Source organism: Micrasema longulum, unplaced genomic scaffold (genome assembly GCF_059751315.1).
Source record: "Micrasema longulum isolate JH-2025_06_02 unplaced genomic scaffold, ASM5975131v1 h1tg000632l, whole genome shotgun sequence".
Lineage (NCBI taxonomy): Eukaryota > Metazoa > Arthropoda > Insecta > Trichoptera > Brachycentridae > Micrasema > Micrasema longulum.
The window spans coordinates 592,652-605,466 of NW_028277828.1; the positions used below are offsets into that span (position 1 = coordinate 592,652).

Here is a 12,815-nt window from a genome sequence, read left to right on the forward strand (position 1 = left end):
ATTTAGTAGGTTATGTCCGAGGTTCGAACCCCGCTAAACTAAAATATCTTTTTCATTTTTCAATTTCAGTTCGATTTTATAAATTATCCATAGTGTTAATGGCCCTTGTCCTCCGGACATGGTGTTGGTGATATCTTGCTCCGTGATCACGATGAACCTTCGATGCCATCAATCATGCGGTCGCCGCCAGCCCCGGCTCTGACGATGTCGGTAATGTTCGCATAAAGGACTGTTCAACAAGCGAATTGATCAATAATTCTCCTCTGAAAAGGGTTGAAATGTTTGCAATGGGAAGATTCATTTCGTAAGGACGGGATGGTAATATGTATTTATTTTTACGAAGTACCTAAACTCTTAACGAACTTGTTCGCCTGGTAGAGGTTACAATAAATTATGGCGTTGCTTATATACTCAACTGAAAACAATGTTGATACAATATATTTCAACAGGGATGGAGAACTTTTTTGAAAAAAATGTCAATGTCTGGGCATTTACGGGGGCTTAGGAGCCGTCATCGCTATATTCGGTGATCGCTTTTTCCATATTATGTTGAAATTACTGTCTGTTTTGACTAACTCCTTGGCGCCTATAACAATGCAAAGTAAACAGCCGCTTAAAATATGATGTGTACGTTTGTATGAAAATTATCTCCGTCGGTAATGTATCGAAAAAAAACCATACACATTTTCGTACAGAAATGTAATGTATCTGTCATGTACTTACATTAGTAATTCGTACATATTGCAATTAGTTAGCTGGTGGTAGAAATGATTTATTATGGATTGTTTAAAGGATGGCAAGCAGATATATGATTTGTATCATATATTTGCTTGCTATCTTATTTCAGTTTTTATGTACATATTATTACTTGTTACTTTATTACTATTTGTTGCTTTATTATTATTGTTAATATACCTATATGTAAATATTTTTCTGTCCCAAAATGAGTTTGTTGTAACTCCTGGGAGTACAAAAAAAATTATTTGTAAGATTTAATAAATAAAATAAAAAAAAATAAAAAAACCCCAAGGATCAATTCATATCTTTTACGAAATACTAAAATCTCTCAGGTAAAAATTCTACAAAAGGAAATCGACTGGAGATTAGTCGGTCTCATGGTGTACTGGTTATTGCGTTTGCCAGGCGTTCAATAAATAAATAATTGTAAAACAATAAATATCGATCCACCGTATTGTGTTTCATCATGCCGTGTAGATTTTTGCCGTGGTGTGAAATCAGTCAATCATGCGATATCACGCAGTGGGCTCGTGGTTTGCACGTTCACAGCGGTCCAGTCTCTGTGAATGTACGGTAAGTACACGTATCCATAGAATTAAGAATAGCCCAGAAGCAGCGAAGAATCATATTTGAATACATCGGACTGTGTCCAAAAAACCCCCCACTTTGCTCCACTTCGCCGCGCGCATGCGTGAAGTCGCGTAATGTTGCCAGATCGCAAAAATATAATCATAACACAAAATGTAAGATAATTATATTAAAGAAAAAAAAGCAATTTTTTTATTTCTCTAAAATTTTATTTTACACGCAGAAACATTGATGACACAACAGAGTAGATAAGTAAAGGGTCATTTAATAAGAGTAATTTAATTAATGAACTTTGAACTTAAACAAATGTTATTTTTCATAAAACTGATATCTTTGTATCATGTTAAATAATATTTGATGTTTTAAAGAGAATGTCGGTCAAATGTCCACCACGGCGTTGTTTAATCCGAGACGTCCAATTTTCGTTAGTTCTCTCATTAGATGAGCAAAGTAGCGTAAACAATTTGACTACCCTAGCAACACTAACAAAACGTCCATTTTGTTTTCTTTGACAATCTGACAGATGGAAAAATAATTCAATTTTTAAGTAATGCATTTGCTACTTACACATGAAATGTGATCCCATACTGTTCCTTTAAGATCCCAGCTGTATTTCTACACTTTAAAAGGGCACAACACAGCATAGTTGAATTCAAATTGGGAGTTGCGTTCTGAGCGATGCGCGACGTCTACAAAGCGGTAGTCACATCGCAGAAGGGACCATCAGATTTTTTTATGTGTTTTAGTTTTCAAAAGTTTTAATAAATATTTCGGTAAATACACAAATAATCAAATTAATAAAAACAGCATTATTTAGAATGGTAATTTGTTATGTAAATATAACACTAAAATATTTTAGTTTGTCGATCAACATCTTGAAATTGAGTCCTATTTCAGCTCTCCTGAACATTTTTGAAAATTACAGATGGTCCCTTCTGCCATCTGACTATCGAAAGAAACAAATGGGTCAAGTGTAAAACTACTCCTTTAAGAGTAGTTTATTCGCCTTCTGTTTGATGCGCGCACGCGGTTTCTGGACTATTCTTAATTCTATGCACGTATGTATAATTTCTTAATACCAAAAGAGGTGATCCGACTTTATAACAGTAGCCAATACTAAAAAGGAAATGTTGCTTTCTGCAATAACAATCAGTAATTTCGTGCATAGATAACCACGAGGAGAGCTACAAAGTACAACTAAAGATTCAACTCGAGGTCAACCCATAAAGAATCAGGAATGCAATGTGCATTTGCTCGACTTTGAATATGCATAACATGCATTCCGCTGATTTATTGGGGGGAATTATAATTACAATTATTTATTAGGTATGGGTGGATGGCGAAATTGAAATCGGTAATCGTGACGCGGCTCAAAGATTGCTCCGGATAAAGAAACACGATTGTATAAACGCGCAATTATCAGAGAATGAAGATATCAATATTAGAAACCAAACCATTCCTTCTAAAAAAGCCAAAAAGCGTAATGCAAGTCAGAATTCACCCATTAATAGAGCAATCCACTTGCTGAATACGGCTTCTGCGGATAATATGGATCTATTTTTCTGTACATATCGGCAATTTAGCAGCTATATAGTTTCTATTCAATAACTTCGAACATATATTTACAGTTTGCGCTACGTGTTGGGTTAAACAGCTCGATGAGTAATGTAATTACAATTTTCAAGTAAAAAAATCATTATTCCATGAAACACGGTTAAAAGTAAACTATTATAACATGGAATAAGATCAACAAATTACAACAGGGATGGAGAATACCTTAAATAAGGGAATACAGAAGTCTATGCATTTACAGGGCTTATGACCTGTCATTGGCTGGTTTAAGAGACCACTTTACACAACAACATTTGGACAAACTCAAATATTGTAATGAAACCAACTGGTCCAAGAATAAGTTTAAAAATTGGAAAATGGTTTTCAGGCGTTGCCTAGTATGTAAAATAATTCAGTCAGATGAATCTTTTCACAACAATAAAGGTTTCAGCTCTTTAACTTCACTAAAATCAACAAATGGAAGAATTGAAGAAATATGGATGTTCAAACGTAAGGAAAATGGTGAATATTAAACATTGTGTAAAGTGGCCACTTAAACCAGCCAATGACAGAGCATAAGCTCTGTAAATGCCTATTATTATTATTATGGATAACTTATATAGCGCCATTTTCGTAATAAAATATCTCAAGGGCGCTTTACATTGTGATTCTATTGGTAAGTTAATTTAATTGAAGCTTTTAAATTTGTAATTTAATTAAAATAATTTATTTTGTTGTCACGTGCTACGGATTTATTCAAATGATTTAGAGAACAAGTGGGTTTTAAGTTTTTTCCGAAACATCACTTCACTTTCACAGCCTCGCACCTCTGCTGGGAGAGCATTCCATGCCATAGGGCCTGCGACCGCAATTGCGCGTTCACTAAATTTAGTGCGCTGTTTGCGTAGAGGTATAATAACTTTTCCTCTCGCCGTAGACGTAGCTGATCTAAGCGTGAGACGCCTGTCAGCTAGTTCATCTGGAATGCATAGTTCCCTTAGATATTCCGGAGCCGAGTTGTCCAGTGACTTATACATAAGCCAACAGAGTAATACTAGACTTCCATATTCCCTTATTTAAGATATTCTCCATCCCTTTTGTAATTTGTTGATCTTAATGACTCCCGAGGGGGTGAAATCCAGTCTTTTGTCTACGAGCATTTGGACAAACTCAAATATTGTAATGGAACAAGATCGATAACAGCCATGAAACTAGTAGAGTCTAGAGCACAAAACTTCTATGGAAGCAGAACGACAGAATATATTGTACCAAAGCTATTTAATAAGCTTTTTGCCGAGGTAAAGAACTCCACCAGTTTGCAGCAAAGAAGGAAACGATTGAAGGATTTTCTCATCAAGAATCAAAACTTCAAGGTGTAAAGTTGTGTTATTCCAGTCCAAATAAATTTGTGTTTTTTAAAAGTGGTTTTTTTTCCTTTGATTTGTTTTTGTGATTATTTGATATTTTGTGATAATTTACTATATATAAAAATAAAATAAAAATGTATTCGAAACGAGCCGATAAACTTTTATTTATTATTGGTTTGGCGCGATCTAGATTTTTTTACTTTTGTACATTAATTTTAATACAGAATAAAAAAATAAAAATAAAAAAAAACAAAAGAAAACGATTATTGAAGGCACAATTGTTTAACATAGAATTTAAGAAATATACCACAAAATTTGTGCGATTTAAAGTGCTTGTCTTTATTTCGAAATATCGAAATAAACGTTTTTTTCTTTAATAACATTCCGGTTTAATCAATGAGGAACTTGAGCCCTACAGGAAATTGGATACAAATAATGTTTTCTTGCGCGGGGTGAAAATTAGAACATAAAATTGTGGAGCAAAGTTTCTTTTTTTGCTACTTCTTTGTAAAATACATGTCTGTCTTTCTTTGTATATATGTATGTAAAACATGTAAAAGCCTAAAAGGCGTTTAAATAAATAAAATAAAATAAAATAATAAATAAAATGTACGGAAAAACTAATAAAAAATATTTTAATAAAAACGCACTACTTTGAATGACGTCACTGGTTCATGTGAATCAAGATCATATGATCTGAGAGCTATGGAAGATTTCCGGTCTGCTTGTCGTTCTGGACCAATGGGAAGAACTGAATGAGAATAAGCGGAAATGAACCTCTGACGTTACACGCGGAGTTATTTCCGAACTACAAAACTTTAAAAAATCGTAGCGCTGATAATACGATATATAAAAATTTAAAAAAATAATTATTGACTTAGTTAAATAGTCTTTTAACAAATAAAAATAATAAAAAAACCACTGAACTTCCTCATTGTCTCCAAACTATCAGAACAAATTGTACATAATCTCAAAGTTCAGTCATTTCACTCCACTACTTCGGGAACTACACTGACTACGTTTTCCACAGAGGGTCGAATACAAACTCTGTTTGCTTATGTATAAGTCACTGCACAACTCTGCTCCGGAATATCTAAGGGAACTATGCATTCCAGGTGAACTAGCTGACAGGCGTCTCACGCTTAGATCAGCTTCGTCTACGGCGGGAGGAAAAGTTATTAAACCTCTACGCAAACAGCGCACTAAATTTAGTGAAAGCGCATTTGCGGTCGCAGGTCCTATGGCAGAGGTGCGAGGCTGTAAAAGTGAAGTGATGTTTCGGGAAAAACTTAAAACCCACTTGTTCTCTAAATCATTTGAATCAATCCGTGGCATGTGCCAACAAAATAAATTGTTTTAATTAAATTACAAATTTAAAAGCTTCAATAAAAAAAAAATAAACAGTAAAATCACTATCTAAAGCGCCATTGAGGTATTATACTACGAAAATGGCGCTATATAAGTTATCCATAATAATAATAATAAACACTCGGACATATTACTTTGACAATATTTTGAGTTTGTCCAAATCTTTAAGACAAGGACTGGATTCAACTCCTTGGGGAGCTCTTAATATTAACATATTATAACAGAGACGAAGAACATTTATGTAGTAGTATTGCCTAGTATGTAGGTGAAATAATTAAATTAGATGAAACTCACCCGCATAAATAAAAATTTCATCTCTTTAACTTCACAAACATCAACAGATGAAAGAATTTATTGAAGGATTATAGATGTTCAATTATGGGCAGAATGGTGAATGTTACACAGTGTGTAAAGTGGCCACTTAAACAGCCAATGACAGGTCATAAGCCCTGTAGATGCCTGGACTTCTATGTTACCTTCTCTAATATGTTCTTCATCTCTGTTGTAATATGTTAATATTACTTAATTTATTCTTCCTTTTACAAATCTTGAATTATATTTTTTTTACATTAAAGATAATGTTCCCTCACTAGGGTGGGGTATCAATGTACCTAGAGTTAGTCTTGAGGCGTAATCTGCCAGTCGAAAAGCAATTGTACAGTGGTGGTTCGACAATCCGGACAGATTATTAAGGCGTCCGGATTGTGTTCAACAATACTTTAATGGTAATAAAACATATAATATGTTTGACTTTAGAAATTTATGAAGATGAAGATACTTTAAATCAGTGGTGGCCAAACCGTGGCGCATGCGCCAAACGTGGCGCATTGAACGATCACAGGCTGCGCATTGCATTCTTGTGGCCATTATTTGAAAATAGGCGCCATGACGTAAATTAATTCATTGAATTCCGTGATTGAGGTATTCATTTTCCTCTCATAAGCGAAGCAATTCCTATTTCTATCTGTATTTTACAACCCCAAACGTGAACGTAAGAAGGTAAAAAAAGTTCGAGTTGTATGGCGCATCTGACCTTGTATGTAAAAAAATTAGCGCATGGTAAACAAAATTCTGGCCACCACTGCTTTAAATTTTTACGCAAATATATTCACTTTCGTACACAAATATCGATTTTTCTTTATAGACAGTCGAAGATAGCTCTGTTAACTTCCTATTGTAATCGGGGCCCAGGGACTATGAAATATTCTCGTGTAAAAACACCCTTTTAAATCAATATTTCAAGTAAACCATGCAGGGAATCGAATCCGAGATTACGCGTTGTTAAATTAACGCTCAAATATTATCGATATTTAACTTTTGGACCGTGTTATCCGAGGTTCCAGTTTTTTTTAAATAGTATTGTTAGGGCCTTTTACAAACAAGTTTGAAGACTCCATATAAAAAAAATTCCTTCTATATGAATTTCGCTGAAATTCCTCATTAAAAAATATTTTGTTGTTAACACACTTGCGTGGGCATGAAATGAGTTTATTCAAAACTAATTCGCGATTCTTTTCATTGGTAGGATTTTCGTTCTTTTTTAATGCAATCCTGCGGCTCCCCGTGGCGTCCTGTACGGTCCTCGCGCGGCCATAAACAACACGGGAGCCGGAACACGGACGGAGAACAATATTACCATAAACTATAAACAACGGCGGTGTCTACTGCGCAACAAACACATCTGTAGAACGAACGAAAATCGAACTAACAACGCCATCTTCGATACCTAAATAATTTTGCTGTGAATTGTGAGTGTTGACAAGCCCGTCTAACGCTTTTGTCATTAATCAGATACCTAATATATTTTATACTAGTGGACCCGACAGACGTTCTCCTGCCCGAACGTTGGCTTGCCTGCTTTTACCTTGGTAAGACTTTTCATTGATAAGTAGGTACTTAGATACTTGTTTATGATTAAATTCCAAAACTAAAAATTATTAATATTCAAATATTGAATTAAAGTAAGGTAGGTACCTAATTATTTTTTATGGGTTGATTTCCAAAACTTATTTCTGGTTGAATGCCAAAATATAAAATAATTAATTTTCAAATATGGTATTCTTTTTGCAAATGTCAAATTCAGCTCTTCTCACCAAGAGGGCAGCACTCCATTTATGAATGCGATTTTCAAAGATGTATTGAATGTCAGTTAATATCTTTTTTTTCTTCTTTTTTTATAAAAGAAATATAAGCTTTCTTATAATTTACACAAATAGTTCAATTTTGGTGGCCAATTTCAACGAGTTGTAAATAACTCACTATTAGAAAATGGAAATCAAGTTGGGGTAGAGTGGGGTTTGAACCTCGAGCCTCTGGCCCGTGAGTCCGCAACACTAGCCACGGGACCACAACCCGATTCAATATTGTTTTAGTGTTACCAAAAACCCATTAAAAAGAATTAATGGGAAGAAATTATAAGGAATGTAAGGAAAAAGGTTTGAAATGTTTCAAAAAATAAAATATACACATATTTTTAATCCTTATGTTTTTTACAACAATATAAAAACAAAATTAATTAAATTTTACGAAATTTAGAACATGAGTCAAAACATTCACCATTATATTTTAAAAAAAACATAAATTTCATTATTAATCGTGTACATTTGACTACAATATTGCTCTAAAATGCACATCACACATAGGGGAAGGTGTCCTCCATCGGTCTTATTTAAAGTTTTTCCTTCACCATTTTAAATGCGTATTTTCAAATTTATTTATCACAACATCCTATAGTTCAACTCTTTTACTAGATGTGAAATTTTACTTCAGCATAAAAATGTGATTAATTTGTGAGCTGCGTTCGTTTTTAAAAAAAGTGCATTTGGGACCAAGGTACAGCACTCGTAATGTACCTTGGTCCTAGGGGTGTTGTACCTTGGACCTTTAAATACTATTTGAAAGATTTTGAACACGAATTAGCGTTCATTTGTAATATTTACTAAACACAAAAGAAATATAAGTACGTGAAAGAATAAACAACTTTTAATAATATTTTACTCAATATTGTAACAAGATAGATTTAAACTAGATATACAAGTAATATATTCAGATTGACATGTAGATCCTGAACAATAAATAAAAAAAATATCCCATTAAGTTGAATCCCAAAAAGTTATCCTCTTTGGTTATAAAAGAGAAATGTACTTCTGGGAAAAAATCATATGGTAATGTATCTTGGACCGGTCCAAGGTACATACCATTTAAAGGACCAAGGTACAACACCCCTACTACATGTGAGAAATAACCAAATAGCTATTTTTAGGTTAGGTTTTTACAACAACAAAAAATCATGTGATAGTAAGCTAAGATTACTAGTCAATCATATAAAAATGTCGATTGCGCAATAATAAAATACAGGCGGTGGGGAAAACGTAACATATATTAACAAAAAAAATTACTTTTTGGTAAAAAAACGTTTTTTTCATTTCACTCAAATGCTTTAAAATTAATAAAAATTATCAACTGTCATATGACGTTTTCAGAAATCAGAAAAAAATTCAGAATCTGGCTTTTAGAACGTGGATTTTTATATTGAAATTTTTTTGTGTTTTTCTTTTTTATTTGGACATTTTTTTATTTTCGATGTACGAGTACATAAATATATATTTTTTTCATAGAAATAAGAGTTTTTATAAATTTAAGAGATAATATTATGTATATATATATATATATATATATATATATATATGAGAGCTTATAGTAGGGCCAATTTAATAGGTCACATTTGACACTTTATCAAAATTCAACAACATAACCTTGTAAGAGCGGTAGTAAAATATTATTTATTTTTTAGAATTTAGAACTGCTCAATTGCTTAACTATTTTTAATTACGATTACATATTTATTGTAATAATGACAAAAGAAGGTAATTTTATGATTTACTTTCACTAATAAACCATTCTAAACATAATAAACTTTTTCTGTTCTAAACGTCGTTACAATGTTGCATCAGTGAACCCTTTTTCTTTTTAAACACTAGGGATGTTACCCAGAAAAATCTAATGTTGATAGTTTTGTCAAATTATGCACATATCTTATTTTGTTCCTTAAATTTAAGATAGAAAATAATAATGGGACAGGGATTCGACTTATGATTTTGAAAATAAAATTACAGTACCTATAAGTACTTTTTCATTGCAACTGAATTCAATTGACATATATTATGTTTGAAGTTCGAATCGATTCATTCACTTTAATCGATGTTTTTAAGCAGGTTACCTCACTATGAAGCTAAAACCGACAAATGTCAAATGTGACCTATTAAATGAGGAAGTTCAGTGGTTTTTTTCAAATTTTTTATTTGTTAATAGACTGTCAAACTAAGTCAAAAAAATTTTTCTTTAATTTTTACATATCGTATTATCGGCGCTACGATTTTTTAAAGTTTTGTATTTCTGAAATAACTCCGCGTGTGACGTCAGAGGTTCATTTCCGCTTATTCTCATTCAGTTCTTCCTATTGGTCCAGAAGCGACAAGCAGACCGGAAATCTTCCATAGCTCTCAGATCATAGGTTGATTCACATGAACCAGTGACGTCATTTAAAGTAGTGCGTTTTTATCAAAATATTTTTTATTATTTTTTCTGTACATTTTCAAGAAACTTTGAGCTACAATTTAATGCTCTAATTTTCACCCCGCGTAAGAAAACATTTTTTGTATCCAATTTCCCGTAGGGCTGAAGTTCCTCATTGGCCCTACTATAACTATAAGCACCTGCTGACGAACTGCATTTTATACAGTTCAGTAGGACTCGATAATTTATATGTTAATTTTTGTATGTTTGATAAATAATTTTAAAAAATTAAAAAATCCGATCTAGTGGATTGCCTACAAACTATCATCAGTACCATTTTTAAAAAGCTACTAGATTGCACACAGTGGCAATAGAACCCAGGTACAACTAGGTTCAAGGTACGAAACCTTCCCCTACTTACAACATAATGCTTTTACACGAATCTCTGAAGAAGAAACAGAAAATTGTCAATATCATACGGCCCACTAAAACGATGACAAACAGCAATATAAAAAACTCCCAGAGATAACACGCGCGATTCTTTAAAACATAATATTTGCCACATGACTTTTTTCAACTGCACATAGTTATGCAGAAAGCAGCCAGCTATAGAAAAGTAAAACTGAGATAACACTTTTGTGAAAAGAGAAAATAATCGAATCTACACGACAGTTAGAATGTTTTTTACTTTGACGAATGATAAATAATGGATGCATTTAAAAAAAAATTCGACCAGTTTTAATGATTTTTTGAGTCTGGATGACGACACAACCAAAAACATGCATTTTGCAGAAAACAGCTGGATCTAATATTGTCTGATACTTCGTTCAAACTTTGAATGTATGAGGTGGGATTCTGTGCTAAGATTTTTTTTACATGTATTTTTAAATTAAAGATATATTACAAAATTATAAAGTGATTTCGCATCTCTGTTGAAATCAATTTCTTTTCATGTTCTCAACCATGTCACCAGAAGTCAAAATCAGCTATTTATCAAATCGTCTAAGAGCAACTTTTGTTTTTATTGCCCAATGTCCAGAATGTGCCGATTAGTTAATTAGTCACACAACTAGACTTTTTTGGGATAGATCTTCCGGCTTTTCGTCAATAAAACAGTGTGGGATGAAGATGGATTGACACGGTTTGGCTCGAAGTCTTATATGTTGTTCGTGTTTATGATTATATTGTATACCATTATTTTATTGCCCTTGTTTACTTTTGCTACATAGTTTTATGCTTTTTTTGTTCAGTTTCTTATACATATGTTTCTTCGTCTAACTACTGTAATTGGCTTAGGCCGTATATATAATAAATAAATAATACTAATGTATTTATCAATTTATTTAAGACACCCATATTTTTGAAGGAATTAATCTTCCCATGATACCGTAAGATTTTTCTAGTTCTATGGATGTTTTCTGCAAATTGAGAAATGCCGTTTTTGTAATCAAAACTATTTTCAGAAGGTGATTATTACAGTTTTTTGTATGAAAGTGGCCTGGCTGTTTTTAGAAAAACATAAAATCGACCCAACTACACCCGATAACACCAATAATTATTTTTTTCAAAATTGCGGACTGGCTTCTTTCTGCATAGCTACGTTCAATTACACTGCAGCGTTGTGATCGTTTTGTGGATCTCGGCCGAAGGAATTCGCGATAAGCCATGAAGATAGTTTCCGAATACGAAAAGAATTCCACGTTTGCAATATATAAAAATATCCATTGTGAAAACGTCTTAATATCTTCTCATGTACCAGACATTCATATTACATACTTCAACTTCAACATACAGGAATAAATATTCGATGAATTTAAATACTGCGAAGTTACAAGACACGATCCGAAAATGAATTTATTCGAACGACATGTTATGTCTTTTTTACTAGACGTAAAAACCACAAATAACATTATTTTTATTTATTTATTATGGAAATCATACGGTTTTTTAACAAAATCAAGGTACAAGAAAACAATTTTAAAAAGTAAGACCAATTGCAGATTTCACGTTAATTTATTATGAATACAGAAGGAGAGGGGAAAAAATTAAAAGCTAGAAAAATAAATATTACAATTAAATAAAAAGTAAACATCGCGTAAGGCACACCGGAACTGCTCGACGTCGACAAGATCGAAACTCAAAAGAATCTCCGTTTCCCGTGTCGACTTCGGTTCAGTCAGCTTTTTGCTCTCTCTCTCTAAGACTTTTACATCTCCACATAATATAAATTCGTGTCACGGTTAGTTCATTCAGAGTTGTATTTAATTTAATCATTGTTTGTGTAATCTTGTATTCATCATATTATCTTTTAAATCTCAGAACAATGTCAGTGAATCTTTCATTCAATTTCACGCAACCCTACAACAAAACCAAGTTAAGCCAAACTAACCATTTCATTACAACAAAATAGTTCACTACAGTTCCAACTCAACCTTCCTCCCCTCTCTCTCAGCTTCCACGAACATTTATATTTATTACTAAAAATGAAAAAAAATCACAACCAACAATATGTAGTTATTTGATGCAGGTAGTAGATGTATGTAAAAGTTAAGCAGGAGATAAATTCAAAAAGTCTATGTCTAAATAAAACTATAGTATTTACAGAGCAAAATGTCGATGTGACTAAAACTGTCATTATAGGTAGCCTGTATTTTCCAAAGAGTGCTATTTTTCATATTATTAGTCTGT

The 12,815-nt window shown here is 32.8% G+C and overlaps 1 protein-coding gene across 2 annotated transcripts in view; it reads right to left on the reverse strand.

Annotated features, from left to right (window-relative positions):
* Positions 1 to 12,815, reverse strand: part of Ntan1 (N-terminal amidohydrolase 1) — a 292,280-nt gene that overhangs the window by 252,592 nt on the left and 26,873 nt on the right. The gene's annotated exons all lie outside the window — the stretch shown is intronic.